The 19,609-nt window shown below is 37.4% G+C and overlaps 1 pseudogene; it reads left to right on the top strand.

The window, feature by feature from the left end:
- Positions 1-2,527: 2,527 nt before the first annotated feature.
- The window catches only part of LOC132105493 (pleckstrin homology domain-containing family A member 5-like), a 153,135-nt pseudogene continuing 136,053 nt past the window's right edge, over positions 2,528-19,609 (top strand).

The following is a 19,609-nucleotide window of genomic DNA, read 5'->3' as shown; positions in this document are numbered from 1 at the left end:
GACTCAATTATGAGTTCAGATCAGGGTCAGACACTCGGCTGAGACGAGAGCTAACCGCTTACCATCATCATCATCATCATCCTCTAACACTCAGTATCTGAAGACTGACCTGAAGGAATCACTCTGAATGGTAAGGACATCTATATTGCTTTAGTTTTGTGTAACACGGATAGCACTGCATGAGTTTAGCACATTATTCAAACCTGTGAAAGTGTGAATATAAGATATTTAAAATGTGCAGTGAAGAGAAAAACATCTATTGTAATGCAATGTGTTGCATGTATTTGTAAATACTACTAAATGTGTTATATACATTACTGTAAATGAAGTATATTTACCCCAAAGGTTTAAGACAGAATTAAGCCAGACATCAATAATAAAATGTCAAACATATTAAGATATATTTCCCAGTGAAAACGTAATGTCTGAAAGTGAATAATATTCAGTGGATCATATTTTTCATTTACATGCCCCCCCCCCCATGAAATCCATCCATTGTGATGTTTTATCATTTTGAAATGTTTATTTTTGTAATTATTATCCATTTATATAGTGATTATCATGATTGTATTAAAGCCGCTCGCTGATGACAAAGCAACAATAAATATTTTGTTTTAAATGTTTTTTTAAATGTTTTTTTTTTCTGTTTCTGATGATCAGATACTATATAAAAATATATTGCAATTTTTTAAAAATATTTTGGGGGAAAAACTGAATTATGTATTTACTGTTCACTGCTATGATTTATTATTTTCACACTGAAAAACGATAAGTTTGTATGTGTGTAATTGTTGTTTTTATTAATAGATTTGTTTGTACAGTTTACAGCACTTTGGATCAGTTTATATAGTGTTTAGATGTGCTTTATAAATAAATGTTGTTGTTGTTGTTTTATTACAAACAACAGCAACAAACCAACAACAACATTAAATTATAGATTGGATTCAACTTTATAGAAAAAAAAACATACTTGACACCCAAGTTTAGATTTTCATTTTAGAGATCGGTGCAGTATTTGATCAAAAACATACATTATTATTATTATTATTATTATTATCATTATCATTACTATTATCATTATTATTATTATTATAATTATTATTATTATTATTATTATTATTATTATTATTATTATTATTATTATTATTATTATCATAAAAAGTAGTAAATAAGCGTTTGTATTTGGTATGGATATTTGCTATAAAGCAACGTATAGCAATCATCATGCGAATATATTTATAATATAATTGATTTATTGTTAACCTAACTTTTGTTGCATTTAATATTAAACAAGTAATTACATAATAAGCTTTGATAGCTTTTATATATATATATATATATATATATATATATATATATATATATATATATATATATATATATATATATACACAGTACAGTACAGACCAAAAGTTTGGAAACATTACTATGTTTTGTGTTTTTGAAAGAAGTTTCTTCTGCTCATCAAGCCTGCATTTATTTGATCAAAAATAGAGAAAAAAACTGTAATATTGTGAAATATTATTACAACTTAAAATAATAGTTTTCTATTTGAATATACTTTAAAAAATAATTTATTCAGCATCATTACTCCAGCCTTCAGTGTCACATGTGACATCAGTCTATCACATGATCATTTAGAAATCATTCTAATATTCTGATTTATTATGAGTGTTGGAAACAGTTCTGCTGTCTAATATATTTGATGAATAAAAGGTTAAAAAGAACTGCATTTATTCAAAATAAAAAATAAAAATTCTAATAATATATATTCTAATAATTGTTTTCTTTACTATCACTTTTTATCAATTTAACACATCCTTGCTGAATAAAAGTATTGATTTTATTTAAAAAAAAAAAGAAAGAAAGAAAAAAATTACTGACCCCAAATTACTGACCAGTAGTGTATATTGTTATTACAAAATATTTATATTTTAAAAACATAGCATCTTTTTTTTTTTTTACTTTTTGTTCATCAAAGTATCCTAAAAAAGTATCACATGTTCTGAAAAAATATTAAGCAGCAGAACTGTTTCCAACTTTGATAATGAATCATCATATTAGAATGATTTCTAAAGGATCATGTGATAATGATCCTAAAAATTCATCTTTGCATCACAGAAATAAATGATAAAGTATAATAAATTTAAAAACAATTATTTTAAATTGTAATAATATATCACATTTTTTTTCTGTATTTTTGATCAAATAAATGCAGGCTTGATGAGCAGAAGAAACTTCTTTCAAAAACATTAAAAATAGTAATGTTTCCAAACTTTTGGTCTGTACTGTACTGTATATATATATATATATATATATATATATATATATATATATATATAAATATAAACTTTTGAAATCATTGACAATAAACTCAATCCTTATTATATTCTGTGAGCACAAAACACGGATAACCTGGCTAACGTAAATAATAATAATGTAATTTAAAGACGAAATAAATTAATCGCGTCTGCGCGTCACGTCATTGGTCCTCGCGTAAGCCCCGCCCCCCAGAGACGCTTCTCCCGCCTGCGCTCCGGACACCGTTGCTAAGGAATCCCGAGTACGCGCGAGTGGGTCGGAGGCGCGCAGCTCGAGCGCTGCTCTCGGTGCTCAGACATGGCGGCGGACCTCAACCCGGACTGGCTGTCTTGCCTGCCTTCCTCTTGGAGTTACGGCGTGACCCGCGACGGACGCGTCTTCTTTATCAAGTAAATATCCGCGGGATGAAAAGTTGGGGCTCGGTTCGACTCGAATGCCTCTCGTCGGTTGCTTTTTTCACCTTCTCTTCTCACCCCTTTTTTTCTCTCACTTAACAGTGAAGAAGCGAAGAGCACAACCTGGCTGCATCCAGTCACGGGAGAAGCCGTCATTACAGGGCACAGAAAAACTCCAGGTAAGCGGCTTTTAACGGGAGGAAAAAAAATCCGCAGGAGGAGAAACGCAGTCAATGCAGCTGCAGAGCTGTGGCAGAACGCGACGCGCGCAATGTCATTGCGTTCGCGTCGCGTTTCATGCGTGCAGCACACCTGCGCTCACGTTTCTGAAAGGTTGCATAGTCGTTTTTGGCTTTTGATTGGCAGCTGTCATTGCTGCTGCACTCTTCGGATGGTTCGACAACTTACAGGAGATGCTCTGTATTCCTCAAAACACTCTACAGATGCGTTTTGAAAGCCTTACCAGTTTTGTGATACTGTTAAGAAACAAAACAATCTGTATGAGACGTGTTGATCTGCAGTATTGGGATGCGAGCAGTGCTTTTGGGCATTGAACAGCACTGCAGATCACAGCACGATGAGAGATGTGCAGCCAGGCACTCTAGAAGATGCTTTCTGCATGCAAAGCTCATTGTCCTCCTGTCTCCTTTTTCAGATTTACCCACCGGATGGGAAGAAGGATATACGTTCGAAGGAGCCCGCTGTTTTATCAAGTGAGTCGGAGGTTCGGCTCCTGGTGGAAGGAGGATATTTTGCTCTCGCCTGCTTGTTTGACAGCAGCATTGATTTCAGATCGCCGCCCCCTCTCTCTCACACACACACACACACACACACACACACACACACACACACACACACACACACACACATGACATATCGTTTCCATGACATATCTCTTTTCCAAAAAAGGCACACACGAGTCGTTAGAGCTCTATCCCACCCCGGTTTATGAAAAAAAGTAATTACCGTGAGGGTGACGGAGGGCTTGACAGGAACCGTGTGATTCAAAGCTCTGTTGGCTGAACAGGCTCAACTTGTTGGTTTCCACCGAGTGAATCATGTTAACCCTTGTTTGTACAGATCTAGTGCAGTTTAAAGACAAATCTAGTGCGCCCTTCATGTGGTTTTCATTTGTTTAGCTGGACTTGGTTTGCTTATTTGGGTGTGGAGAGGAGCTGATCGATATTTTTAGACTCTAACAGGCTTTTTAAATTGATCAATGTGCCTTTTTGAGGCTATTTTAATCAGTGAATGTGTTAAAAATGTTGTTTATTAGGATCTTATATGGACATTTTGAGATTATTTGCATCAATGGTTTGTTTGTGATCAGATTAATACCTTCCGCTTGTACCATTTACAACATTTTTAGTGGATTTTTATTAGATAGTGTGTGTGTGTGTGAAATAAGTGTTAATTTCATTAGATTTTAGGGATCTTCTTTGGCTATTTTGAGGATATTTGTGTCAATAATTAATTTTTTTATTAGATTAATAGCTCAACTTGTGCTAGTTGTGCAAAAAGTGCACATTTTGTTTGATTATGGGGATCTTATTTACCAGGTTTGGGATTATTTACATCAATAATTAATATATTATCAGATTAATACATTTTACTTGTGGTTTTTGAGTAAATAGTGTGAAATAAGTGTTAATTTCAGCAGTTTTTTGTGTTGTTGTTTTTGCAACCATATCTCTTTAATATTCAAACATGGATTAATATGCATCCTTAGCATTGGTTAATCTGTACTGGTTGCCTTGTTTGATTTAAATGGTTATCATTACAAAAATTGCTTGATTTTCTTTGTCAATTGTGCCTTATCATGACCAAAACAATATTATTAGAATATTATCTTGGATTATTGGTAGCTGGATGATGCAAATCATTTCATTTTGTCATCATTTGTTTGATTTATTGTGCAAAAAATGGTCAGCATGGGAACCTTCATCTTAAAGCTTGAATTTGAGAAATTTCTACCACAAAGTCGTTCCTCACTCATGTCATCTTTTGTGACTAAATCATTCTGCAGTCAATAGAAATAGGGCTGATATTTTGAACTCTCTATTTAGCAGTGATCATATTTTGACTGTTATACTGAGAAAAATTAGGCTAATTCTGCTATAAATTAGTCAGTTTAATTGGCTCCTATGTTCTTTTTGTGTACAATTTGTATGCATGGTGCGTGCTGCTTTGTAGTATTTGTTCCAAACCCATTCCAGAGCTGAACTCTGAGGCTGATTTAACTCAGGGATTCGAGCTAAAACTCAGGAGATGCATCTCATCACATCAGGATTGACAACTCAACCCTTTCTGGACGTCTGAGGGCATGCTGTCTGCTTGGGACATGTCAGCGAACGACGATCTAACTGCAGTCTCATCGCTGGACAGATGGACGACTAATCTTTTGCTCAGATGCGTCTCTTTATCATGGTCTCTTTATCATGGTCCAGAGCCATTTGAAATTAGCCCCTTTTTGCCTGTAATGTTCTTTTGGTTCTTCATTTTGATCTAAGATGTGCAATTTGAGAAACTCGGAAGGAAGAGATCGTAGTGACCAATGTGGAGTCCGCTCATGTTTCCGCAGCGGCTGATGGCGGCCGGCCAGAGATTAAGAGTGATATTGGCTCATTCATTATACTGGCACAAAGTCTCTCTGGGAGTCATGAAGGAGCGACGCTGGGAGCAGCAAGTGGCTTGTGGTATTTGATCCATTGGCTCAAGCCTGTCAGAATTCCTTAAAAAAGCACTGCAGCATGTGAGGAGGCTTTTTCTGTGTCACCCAGGAATAGCACGGCTAGCCGGAGGACGCTCAGTGCAGGCTTTGCTGTGGCCGCCATGCAAAGCATCCGCAACACTTTCTAGTCCCAAAGGAGAACAACAGCAAGAGCCCACATTTTTTCCAGTCTGCTTTTTTCCACAAGGTCTTCAAAAAATCTTCAATAAAGTAGTTCTTTAGGAAAATTAACCTTGGCTGCATTGCCTGGGGTATTAGAATCGATGAACTTGCAACAAAATGGAACATTTTAATGCATAATATAATTTTATCCTCTCACACATATATATTTATCATATTAAATTATATTCAGATATTTTTAAATATGCACATACATAAACAAATAATGAAAGAGTTTAAAGACACTAAATTATGTATATGTATATTTTTGGGTGGCCGATTACCTGATGCAATTTTCATTTTTGTGAAAACAAAAACTCTGATTGGTGGATCTCTTTTCTGGATCTCTTATCTTGTGCAATTCTGCACCTGAAATTATTATTATTATTATAAATTACATTTTTTGTGTGGCTTCTACAGAATGTTTTTTGCATTATCACTAAGTATCAGTTTCTCTAAGGACACAATGAATGGGAATGGGATATTTCCTTCTGGAGCACTACCAACAAACCCTTTGTTTTTCTCCAGTGCTCTTTGAAAAGGAAGATGAGGAATAATAGAGATGGTTGAGTAGATGACCTGTGGTCTACATCTGGAGCGGCGTGTGAAGCAGAGGTTGTGCTGGCCGTCGCAGCGATTGAAAGGCCTCTGTTGTAGTGTGGCTAGCTGAAGACGGCTTCTCTTTTTTTCTGCTTTTGCTTGGCAGCTGTTGCGGCATCTTGGGAATGCTGCTAAATAAACAGCTCATGAAGACACTCATGTTGGTCATTAGTTTCCGCCTACTGCCTAACAGGCCGCAGATTGGGCAGCGCGACAAGAGGCGGAGGATGAGCTCCCTCCCTGTGTCTCGCTCATTCCTTGTGTTGCAAATTAAAGGGGGAATGCGGTGAAATAACACGCACTCCAAAAAGTGGCTGAGGTTACTCTCAATGAGAGTGCATCTGACTGGATGGAATAACCTTTTATGTGATGTTATTTAAGTGTACTTGTTTAAGAGATGCAATCTTTCTGGGGCGTTTCTGACTGGAGTGTGAAATAAATGGATTGATGTGTGGAGAGAGGGGAAAGTTGCAAAGGTCACTTATTCAACTGTGGCGTGCTCTTTCCTAAAGTGCTGTTTTGTGTTTGTGTGTGTGTGTGTGCATGTGTTGTGTAGATGTTAGATGGGTCATAGCAACACTGGCTTAACTAGTGACCGTCTGTTTGATTGAACAATGGCAGATGAAATCGACTTCTGTTTAGTGTCCCTATAGGGATTGGAATGACTTGACCTTTAACCTTTTCACACAAAAGTTAAGAATGTTCAAACTGATTTTTTTTTTAAATGCCAGCATGTTTAGAATGGCATGGCAATGCATCAAGCTTGTCACATGCTGTCAAAGTAAAAGTCCCATTCATTTTCTCCATAGAGGAATTAATGTTTAACGATAATTTACAAACTAAACACAGACCTACTTAAAGCTATAAGGTTAATTGATAGTATACGCATTTGTTAACTCCATTTAAATCGCTTTATTTAAAATAATTTATATTTATTTGTATTTAACAGTTTAATTTCTGGTGAAATAGCCATGATTCTACAACGCAACCTGACTGTAACTGTTATAAACTGTAGGTTTTGGTAGATGTGGCTGAAAAGTGAGTAAAAAGAACGCATGGACGGTATCCAATCAAAACATCACTCATTCTGCTGCAGGTGTTTCCACCTCGGCAGGGATGCTGTTGAATGAAATGCCTCTAATGGTCCTCACATGTTTAGCCGTCGCTGTGTGAGCATTTCCTAGTTTCCAGAGCAGCAGTAACATGAGCTGCTGTGGTTTTAGGACAGTTAAGTGGGTCGATGGATGGGTGGAGTGGGTCCGCAGTGATGAAAAGCTTCCTAATGCTTCCTATGACTGTCGAATCATGTGGGGCCCGCTTCCCTCGCTCGCTCGTTTCTGAGAGCCATAGGGCTAGAAGAAATGGTGTGAAAGGGTAAATGACGCTTGGCCCTCTGATTGTTTTGACACAAGATCCAGGCGCTGACAGCTCAGTTCAGCGCTCAAGTGATTCCAGTGCAAAATAACAGAATTTGGCTTTGACTGCATATAAACATTTCTTCGACTGTTCTAATTGGATAAAGCAACTCCTTTTGGACTGAAATGGTTCTGGTGCTCGTCTCAGAATCGGCTCTCATTCCGACAGACTTGTGGTTTGAGAGATAATGTGGTTATGTTTCCTAAATAACCTGACCTTAGACAAACATGGCTCATCATTGCAGTCTTTGAATTTTAGTTGTAGTAATTATGTTTTAATTTATAATTTGATTTAATTCTATTAATGCCGTCCAAACTGGCTTTGATTCAACACTTGGAATTTATTTAAAAGTTACACTTAAAATAAATTAACCAGGTGATGTTGTTTTGCAGCTTATTCATCTGAATGGCGCCAAGTTGTGCTTTTCCAGTCTCAACGGCTTTGTTGATCATAACTGGAGCGATCTGTTTAAATTTGTTTTATCAGTCTCGTGATGTTTTTTTTTTTTTTTTGGTTTGTTACCAGTTTACAAAATTGCCCATTGCAGAGCCAATCTTTCCAGTCCAGAAATGTATTTTATTCATTGCAAACTAGTGATGCTATAAAATGAATTTGGCCTGTTCTGTTAATGTTATAATATATTTTAGTGATTAGACTTTATCTATTTACTGTAACTCCTCTGTAATGAGATATAGATAAATTTAAACAAGCTGTAATTTGTAATTTGATAAAAATAATGAAAAAATAAATAATTTCGTACACACAGTGCCTTTTCTCTATGTTGAAGTTTATGCAGTATTTTCAGCCAGGTGTTATGGCCTGTCTTCTCTAGGTTTTAGCTGGAAATTTTCTCACTTAACCAGTTAGTATAAGACATTAGTCACTTAGAAGCTTATCTTTCTGGTACCATTTTATTTGTTATGCACCAAAATCAAACATTATGGCTGAAACTGAAAGATTGGCTTTATTTAGATATTATATTGCGCTTAACATACACCAATCGGTGTGACTCTACATGAGATATTGATATTTTAAACAAGTTGTCATGCGGTAAACATGATTATATGATAAAACCTGAACAGTTTCACATGCATGCTGCTTTTTCTCCATGCTAAAATGTCTGTTTTGCAATAAAAGTATTCTAGTCCATTTTTTCTTGCTTTTAGCCATATTTTTGATTCATCTCTCTTGTAAACATAAGGAAGACAAGCTTTATGATTGGGCACCAGAACCATCCATAAGGTAACAAGAAAATTAATTCCTGGTAAAAGTGGCATTAAAGATCTACATTAAAAGAATCCAATGTCCAATTCAGTTCTTCCCAGGTTTGTAAGAAGGCCCTTGGGTTGTAGCATTTAGCTCGGTGACAGCACCATTCCAGATGCCAGTGGATGGGTTACTCAGCTGTTAGACACTTAATATCGGCTTCGGATGATTTGTATGAGTGGGCTGCTAAATGAATGGGTAGATGGCAGCTTGGGAGATGATGGAGTGCTCATTAATTCATAGTCGGCGGCCGGACGCTCTCTGCAGCCTTAGATTTTGCTGACGCAGAGCCATGATTCATATCTCAGATGGGGTCAGGATAGACGTTTAAATGGATGGATCAGTGCTCCAATGTTTAGGGCGACCAAGCTAGACTTTCTGGGTCAGCCCACCGGCTTTGCGGCCCAACGCTTCTCTGAGATTTTAACAAGATGCCAGCGGTGATCGTTTGCTCACAGTACTCATTAGACAACAAGAACGTGGCTCAGGTCTCGCGCTCAGTCTGGGCATAGTGCCGCCGGTGCCTGGATCTCTTTGATGTTAATGCTTGACCGTGATCGAGCAGGTGATGCAGACGTTTTCCCAGCGTTTCCTCAACACATGCGGCCCCTTCCTGCAGCACAACCAGTTTTATCTCTCTCTCTTGCTCAGTGCGTCCTGCGGTGTGATTCAATAGCACCGGCCGCCCATCCTTCTCCTGACAGACACGCCAATAGATTCACTTATACGTCGTATTGACGACAGTGTCATTTGTCTAGGCAATTCACGACTGCTTCGGCTATTTTTCCTTTAGGCAAGATGCTACAGGTAAAAACATTGGTCAGTTTTGAGATTTTGCTTCCATAACATCTTTAGGCTAGTGTAAAGATAGCTTTTGAAATACACATTGAAGTGTTTATCATTGCACTTTATCTGTTTGAATCTTTAGATTTCAATTACAGTAGAACGTTTGCTTAAAATTAGTTTTCATCTCCTCTTCAGCATCACTTACATACACCAGACCAGACTAAATGGTTTTATTCCTCTCTGTATTCTGAAGGTTTTTTACTGAGTGGTTTGTCGATTTGTCATTCACTTGATATGTATTTAACAATATAATGTGAAAATGCAGTTTTTTTTCTGGCTGTTGACAGTATTTTTTGATTAATTGAGTGATAAAAAAAATAACCTATAGCCCTTCTGTAAAAACCTTCAATATGTTTTCTGGAAGCGTGCGAAAATGAGTGCATTTTTAATTAATTACATTCATTTCTGAAAACATGTACCGTATTTTCCGGACTATAAGTAGCACTTTTTTTCATAGTTTGGGTGGTCCTGCAACTTATAGTCAGGTGCGACTTATTTATCAAAATTAATTTGACATGAACCAAGAGTATTGAACTAAGAGAAATGATCCAAGAGAAAACATTACCGTCTACAGCCGCCAGAGGGCGCTCTATGCTGCTCAGTGCTCCTGTAATCTACACTGAAGACATAGAGCGCCCTCTCGCAGCTGTAGACTGTAATGTTTTCTCTTGGTTCTTGGTTCTAAATAAATGCGACTTATAGTCCAGTGCGACTTATATATGTTTTTTTCCTCGTCATTATTTTTTTTGGAATGGTGCGACTTATACTCAGGTGCGACTTATAGTCCGAAAATACGGTAATGCAAAATGACATGCAAAATTATGTCTTAACCGTTTGGTCCTGTTTTTTTTTGTTGTTATTTTTTACTTCATCTGAAAGGTAGGGAACACACACACACACACACACACACACACACACACACACACACAAAAAGACATGGACATGATTCAAAAAGGTTACATTTTCCTGAAGGAAAAAGTCAAGCTAGTAAATTAAATGGATCGTTAGTGAATTTATTATATTGGAAATGTTTGTTACAACATATAAAACATTTAATACTTTGTGCAATATCAATTTAAAATTTGAAACAAAACCTGTTAAAATTTTTGCCTTTGATTTTGCATGCCGTTTTGGTGTAAGACGTGTATTTTTAACTAAAATATTATACAGTCATTTCACTGGGGAGGCGGGGTGGATTTGTCATTTTTGACAACCACGCAAGCAATTAATGTGGAGTGATTAATTAACTGGGTCAGTGCGGTTATCAGTTGGTTATTTGTTTTACCCTATTCACCTTTATTCGTTGTGCCTTAATAGCATTTCTGGGCTCTTGGTGCTCGCTGGCACTCTTCGATTCAATGTCATTGGACTCTACACTGACATTAAGCAAATACACATCAAACAGCTGCTGCTTTTGTACCGACGCATGAATGAGGGGTTTTGTATGTTACTGTAGTTCAAAATACAAAGGTTGTGTTTATTGTAACTCTTATTTTGCCAGCGGTTCTGTTGGAAGATCTTCCTGCACTTCTGATGTAGATCTTAATTTGTGTTATTGTTTTAGTTGCACGTTTCTATACAGGTGTGTGCAATAGATTTGTACGATGTAATTGAAGAAAATTAGAGATGGTAGATGCATCCAATAACTGACTAGTCAATTATTGAAGTCGACCGCTGAGTTTGTTGTTTTCAGTGGGGGTACGTTTAAAGGGAGAATCAATTCTCATACAGTTGAAACGTGCTGCTTCTTTGAGTCTTTCTGTTGCATGCTAATAGGCTTTTAAAGCAGTGTAACCTCGATTGCTTGTGTGCAAAACACCACCTTCAACAATGCATTTCAAAACAGTGACCGTGGTGCTTCAGGTTTGCCTGCTGCGATCAATGTCCCTGTGATTATGCAGAATCTGTGGGTTTATTAGCAAGGTGATGTGGGGAAATTAAAGGCCAGTATTTTTCTGGAGTGTGGTGGTGTTTCTTCACGGCGTGCGACTCATTTCCAAGCCAGTTTGTAGAAAGAAAGGCTTAATAAACTGCTGGATGTTGTAGTAAGTCCAAGCATAAGTGGTTTTGTGTTGTTATGAAGAGGAATTTCTCTTACATGAGGACTTTGATAGTTTTGTGCAATACAAGTTTATAGTTATGAAGCCTGTTTATTTTTTATTTATTTTTGGTTAGTATCTCTTTTGAAATGCTGGTAGAAGTGACATTTTAACAGTTTTTTAAAATTTATTTTAGACATACTTTTCACAGATATTAATCAGTGTTTTGTCATTTCATATTTACTCAATTTATTCCAATTTTATCTGGTTAAAATTGCATCTGAATTTAGTCTGAAAAATAGGGTTGTAGTTGATGAAAAGGAGCCAAATTAAACCAAATATTCAATTTATTTATGAAAATATTGGTAAGACTTTACTTAAAACCTTTATGTATAATACATTATAAAGGTGTTCATAATCTAGGTTGTAATGCATTGTCTTTTTTCACAAGTAATTGTAACCAAAGATAAAATGCATTATAATATGTGAAAGGTTTGTTTGTCAAATGTTTTAATGCACAATGCATGATGCATAAATAAGTATTATTATACCTGTATTACAACTGTGGTTAAAAGTATTCATGATGTAATGCATTAGAAGGTGCATTAGAAGACATAATTAATGCATTAAAAATACATTTATAATGCATTATATTTCAAGCCTTTACCAAATATTCATATTTATTTTTCATATTTATTTTTATGTTAATGGTTTAAAGTCAGGCATTATTGATTTTCATTGGACTATTCTGGACAAAAATGTTGGAAAACATTATCATGAGGTATTTAGTTGTTGCTTTAGGTAAAATTATTTACTTATGTCATCATTGTTTATGTGTCATTAACAAATATTTGATTTAAATGAGAAAATTAACACTAGGACTTCATTTACACAGTGTAGTAGCCACTCAAATGGTCCACTGATGAGTTGTTTATGATATAAATAAGCCATCTGATAGCCGTGATCACGATAAATGCAGAAACACACCCCTAAATGTTTCTCGCTTGCAGTATCGTAATGTCTTTTAGTAACATAATGCATGTCCAGCCGTATAATTGGCTGTTTCTGACTGTCCTCCAATCGTCTGTTTGTGTGTTAGCGGCTGTAATCTGTGTAGAGTATCACAAATGATTGAGGGCTGCAGCGTTTGGGTTTTGGGAGTCCCAGTACTTTTTACTAGTCTCTTCACATCTTCTCTCTTCAGCAAGCCGGCCTGTCATGACATTCCCATTTTGTTTTCTTTGCGCCGTGATAAGAGCACACTCGCTGATGCCGACGGTTGAGATGTGCTGTCTGATGTGATGGCTGTTATCAGATCCGTGAGGAAAGGCTGAGGAGAAAATGGAACAGCTACCGTGATATTGAACAAATTCAAGGTGCTTTTGATTTGTTTGTGTCAGTGTGAAGGCTAGAATTAAAACTATAGCATGTTTTGTAGGTTTTGTGATTCTCGCAATATTCCTTCCATCTGTCCATCCTTTTTTATTTATTTTTTAATTAGATTTTTTCTTTCTTTTTTCTTTATTCTATTTTTTTCCATTTTATTCATTTTTTTTCTTTTTAATTTAATGTATTTTTTATCTTTATAATTTTTTATTCCTTATTTTTTTCTTATTTTTCTGATTGTTTTTTTCTTTGATTTTCTTTAATTTATTATATTTTGCATTTTTGCATAATTTATTATTTTTAAAAATATATTGTCTTTTATTTTTTATCTTTATATTTATGTGAGCATTCACAAAATTTGACATTTTCTTAGTAAGAATGGTATTAAAACCTTTTGCATTATACCATCAGTTGTATCTTAATCGGTCTGTAGCACACAGTAGACCTATTTACTGTGCTATGCTTTCCAAATAAAATTATAATCATTGCTTTTGTCTGGCGCAGTGCATTTCTCTGTATTCCCTGTACTAACATATTTATGCCCTCTGGCGTTTTATCATACATTTGTAAACAGGCTTCTGGAAGCAGGAGAAGATGGCATGCATAGACATCCAATAACATCATTTAGTCACTAAGCGGTATTTCAACTACAGCTTTATTTGAAATAAAAAACATGATTTACAACCGGACCGGTGAGCATTCAGAGGTTATTCACATGCCTGTGTTTGTTTAAGCCAAGAACCAGTTTCTAACAGGAAGGCGTGCAAAGGTCAACCTGAACCAGTAGCGACATCATTAATCTAATTGACTCTGCAGAAGTATATTAATTTGCGCCTGATGCTTTTAATTTGCCTTTCAGAGCCTAAACCAAACAAATGTATCACATTAATCCTCATCATGTTTGGATCAGTGAGCGTCTCTCGTGAATTGTTGAACCTTTCACAGATTGAACCAGACAATGGAGGCGGCTGACCTTGAGTGACCTCAGCGGATGCCACAGCCTCCCTCGGTGCACCAGTCCCATGGCTCTATTGCCGGGACATACCGAATATTTCACGCTATTCGACTTAGATTCTGTCCTGAGAGAGATAAGAATACGATGAAAGGGCCAAGAGACTGAGAGATACAGTATCAAGTCTAGCTCTGTCTCTCTTAGCCGCAGTGAAACATTCTTCACGGTGACTTAGTGTCGTGTCAGACTGGTGCAGAAGATGTTGCTTTTCTTTGAGGACTGTCCTCACAGCAATGCATTTGTTGCAGGATCGTGCAAATGTGGCGTTTATCATAATAATTCACCCAAAAATTTAAATTCTGTCATTTATACACCGTCATACCGCTTTTCTTCTTTTGTAGAACATAAAAAGGGTTTGAATGTTTAAATATGGCTGGTTTGAGATCGATTAGGAGAGCTGACTTTTTCATAGGAATCATATGCCTGTAAAGCAATTTGAAAGACTTAATAAAAATAAAGTGCATTTGTGCTTTATTTATAATACTTTTAAGGTGCTTTTATTGTTGTTTATTGGAGCTCAACGTCAATTTGAATACACATTTTGTTGTGTGGAAAAGAGAAACCTGTCCATTCTGCAAAATACTTCCTTTTGCCTTTTACAAAAGATAGAAAATTTTACAGGTTTGGAGCCACACGAGACTTGAGTAAATAATGACAGTTTTAATTTTTCAGTGGATGACTGTTCAATTTTCTACTCCATGTTTGTTTTCTGATTAAGGCTCTACAATAATGAAGGATATGAAGGTCTGAGCTCATGAGAGTTTTGTTGGCTTTGTAGATTAGTTTTTATATCTTGCAAACTTAAATGTTTGGTTTTCTGTGATGTAATCTAAATTGTAATTTCAAATTCTGCTCATTTGTCATCATGAATGTGATCTTGGTTTTTTTTTAAAGTTAAAATTGCCTAAAAGGCTTTGGGAGCATCATTTGGCAAAGCATGTAGACCTTAAATGTGAATTTTGAACTGGGTAGCATGTAAAACGATCCTCTTCAAAACATCTGTCTCACTTGGGTTGTGGTCTGGTGTAATTCACAGCCACTCCCAAGATAAGTTGGCTGCCCTCTGATTCAAAGGAAGATGGGGTGGATGCCAAAAGAATCAGAGTAATGTGTTTCCTGTTCCTGATGTGTAGCGCGAGAGCTCTCACGATAACGGATGTCGTATTTCCAAACAATCTATATTCATGCTGCTTGTATTTTCAGCTCTTTTTCTCTCATGCAGCCATTGAAATGGCTGCCAGCTGGCACTTTAAAAAGGATGAAAATTAAATTTTGCTCCCTTTTACAATGAGCACTAAAGCACAGTTTTGGACTCCACCCAATCTTCTAGTAGAAACCAATACATTCGATCAGAGGGTATTAACAGCGGCTGTGGTATCAGGAAGCATTGATCCAGGAGGCACTATCGACAGCCAAACGGAAACACTGTTTATTCTAGTTCAATCTACAAATCAAGTCTGACTCTATGAAAACCTTGTTCGAAGACATTAGCATTCACCAAATGCACACACTATATCCCAAAGCATCTGGTTTATCTGCAGCTGAAATTGACTTTCTCCTTCTCGGGACGCCCAGCCAGGCCATGTTCACTGACCTGAGCTTTCACATCTTATATTGGACGCCCTCTTGGTTTCCACAGGGAGCCGAGGATCAACTGTAATTAAGTACAGCCTCTCTGTAGCTGCTTTGTACAGGTTTCTGTACTGTGAATAAGTTCAGTCGAAAATCTCTTACATCACCTTACATGACATTACATTATAAATGCTGTACATTGCTAGAGAGTGGAAAAGTAGCCATATTGTTCGAGAAGCACCTTGCCATTCCTTCCCATCTATTACCGTTATGTGAGTCAGAGCAGAATGCATAAATGTCAGGATAACTGACTGTTGTGTCAAGCTGATGATGTAATCAGCTGTGAAATTTTAATCTGCCTAATAAGCACTTCTGCATGCAGAGTCTTTTCGAATGCTACACCTTTCTCTGTTCCCTTTCTGAGTGTTCTTTTTAAAGAGATAGTTAAGCCCAAAATTATGTCATTAATTACTCACCCTCATGTTGTTCCAAACCCATAAGACCTTTGTTCATCTTTGAAACATGAATTAAGATATTTTTGAATATGTCTCTGACATGCAACTGATGGCTGAACCACTGATGACACATGGACTACTTTAAGGATGTCATTTCTGGGTCTTGAACATGTTATTTTCATTGCTGTCTATGCAGAGTCAGAAAGCTCCCAGATTTCTTCAAAAATATCTTAATTTAAGTTCTGAAGTTGGCTTTGGAAGGACTTGAGGGAGAGTAAACAATGACAGAACTGTCATTTTTGGGGGAAGTATCCCTTTAACCCTTGAGTGAACCCGTTTGATGAGTGAACCCAAACCATCTTGTTCAACCGACAGCAAAGAATGGGATGAAACCCACGGCAAAACAAAACCAGCCCTAGGATCTTTTCCAGAGGATAACACATATCTCTGCCAGAACTTGCACATGACCTCACAGTGGAGTCATGCGCCTACCACAGCAAAACAGCTGATGCAGACCAAGTCCGTTTTGGCTGGCTTTAATGTCAAGCACTTCCCTCCCGCTTCCAGATTTCCTCTTCTAGTAATTCTCACCACTTCCTGCTTGGCACTCCATTCCCATCGGACTGTAATAACGAGAGAAGCCAAATGAGGCATATTTGTGGGTTCCAGCACATACAAGAGGATGCATTAGCTGTGATGCAGCTATCCATGTGAGACTCATACATTTCTTCAGAAGGCATTCTTCCAGCTCTGAGTACTAGATTTCATCCAATCAGTTGGCCTGCTCCAGAGAATGCCATTGTGTTTATTTTTGCCAGTGCTGAAGAACAGGCAGAGGATAGATGGGTAACGGAATATACAGCAAGGATTAGATGATCAGGGGATGTTGGCTGATTTATGGATTCATAATCCCAATGTTGGCAACAAGGTTTTAGCTTTGTATAGGAATTTTCTAAAGCGCTCTTTTGATGCTCTCAATCGCCAGTTTATCTGCTGGCACCAAAACCCAGAATTTCGTAGGATTGTCCTCCTCTGCAGCTGAAAAGGCTGAGCGTGACCACTGTCACTGCATGCACTGTTTTGAATCCAAAATGCATGCAAATGTTGCCATTCTCTAATCCGAGAATAAAAATGAGTCCCAGTTTATCCAATAAATCTGACCTCTTTTGCATTCTTGAGAAACATGCAATCCTTCCACTTAAACTCAATGTACTCTTTGGTAACTGAAGTAAACGTCAAATCTTTTGATTTCAATCTTAAAGTGTTTTCCCAGAAAAAGGGACGTCCCATTGTAACGCCGCCTCTGATCTTGACAAATGTGGCCACCCTAACATTAATCTCTCCTAGTAGATAATCCCATGCTTAATCCAGTCTTTGCAGTATGCAGAGGGTGGCATGATAGCACCATTTACTAACCCACAGCCCAGGTTGTCCGACACTGAGAGCTTTTGCATTCACAGGAGCGGTGTGGACGTGACCCCTGCGCTAATATGAAGCAGATGTGCTGGTAAGGTGGTGTGGAGGCATGATGCTTCAATTGTATTGAGGTCTTGTAGATTACTGTGTGCACGGCATGAATGTGCACTGCATTCGCGGCTATCTCTTTAGGACGTTCTGCTTTGTTGATGGATGGCGATGTGGTCTTGTGTGGCCTTATTGTTTAAAATAGTCTAAACTTGGTAGCTTGGTCTGTTGCCGATAGCTCAAATTCTTGACTCTAATGAAGTGTTCATGGCGAGTTGCTGCTCCTTTAAACTGGAGTAATGAGATTTGCTGAATTACTGTCTTAATCACGGACTGAATGGCAAATAGGAGAGGAGATGTTTATAATGATGTGATTTACAGCTCTTTCACGAACCCCCGTATGTCTTTCCTAGCCCCCTTTTCCATTTACCCTCAACATTTTTTTTCTCCTTGATTTAATTAGAATTTTCAGGCTACATGAATTACTGTCAGGTTGTGGTTGAACAACAAATTAGAGGGAGGGTGCAAGATGCCTACATCTCTGATGAGCATGAGAAGCTTCAAGGTCATGATAACACTTGACAGATCTCACTTTGGAGCGGCTTGGTGTTTGCTAAAATGTTCTGCATGGGTAATGCGTTGACAATGCTAGTTACTGATACTTAAACAATACTTAAAAATGTAAACTAAACCAGTCTTTTAGTATGAGTACAGTAAGTGTCACAAACCTGAAATATACAAAACATGTCATTTTGAGAGCGACATCACTAAAAGTTTAAGTTGATTAATTAAAAGAACTGACCTAAAGAGTCATTTGTTCAGAAATTAGACTCTTCTTATTGCTCTTGTTGGTTGTTTTTGCATGCAGCCTGCATTGACCAACGTGGTTCATTTTATCCTACCAAATTCAATTTAAAACTTAAGTAAAACATCTCTCTTTTTTTGGTGTAGATCTGGAGAAAAGTAGTGCAGGAAAGTCTGTATAAAATAGTGAGCCATGCCCTTGGGTGATTTTTAGATTATTTACGCAGCAAGTTGTGAAACCTAAACTACTTTTAAGCTAAATTGGATCTGTCTTATGCATAAGTCTTAGACGTGCTGTGCATTGCCGTATGAAGTTACTCTGTTAAATTATGTTGAATACTGTCGCACGTACTCACCTAAAGGCTCTCCTGAGGTCTGTCAGATCTTCCTAACTCTTGAATTATCCCAAAACTTCCACACACACCCACAATCCCACACACACCCACAATGATGACTCATTCTCCCCCCGTGGCACCATGCAATGACCTCACCTCCAGTGGAGTACATCATCAAAGCATGTGTATGGAACCACAGTAACGATTCCCACTTAAATATTTCACCACGTGCACTGCGCCGGCCTCATTAAAGCACATCAGATTTGCACCCAGCGTTGTCTCGCCTAGTCTTGCCAAGCACTGCACTGCATATTAATGTCACGACTACAAAACACCATTTACCCAAGAAGTTTTGCCAAGCAAGACCAGTTCCACCAAGACCACGCTGTGTTACGAAGCCAACAGGGTCACAGTCTGGATTAGCATGTATCTCTTTTGCATTAAGAGCCAAACAAGAAGAAGAGGGGATGCTGGTGGATGGGACATGCCTTTTCTGTGTTAATCTGATCTGAATCTCTCACGTTCTCGATCCCACACTATGTGCTTATGTGATTACTTTAAAGGGCTGTAGAATCAGTGCACAAGCAGATTTGCATGCCTAGCATATGTGATGTGGTTTACAGGCAATTTGCATAGTACTGTCTTGCGTTGTTCATGTAAACCTTCACCCGGTTTGAAAGTTGGAGTAATATCAGCAATATTACATTGCTAGCAGGCAGGTCTAGACTCTCATAGCTCAAACAAAAAGCTGGGCAGTGTTCAGGCGTTTGATGTGGTAATTGCCACCATACTTTCATTTGGCTTTCA

Source organism: Carassius carassius, chromosome 26 (assembly GCF_963082965.1).
Source record: "Carassius carassius chromosome 26, fCarCar2.1, whole genome shotgun sequence".
Lineage (NCBI taxonomy): Eukaryota > Metazoa > Chordata > Actinopteri > Cypriniformes > Cyprinidae > Carassius > Carassius carassius.
This window is presented reverse-complemented; position numbering and strand designations above follow the sequence as displayed.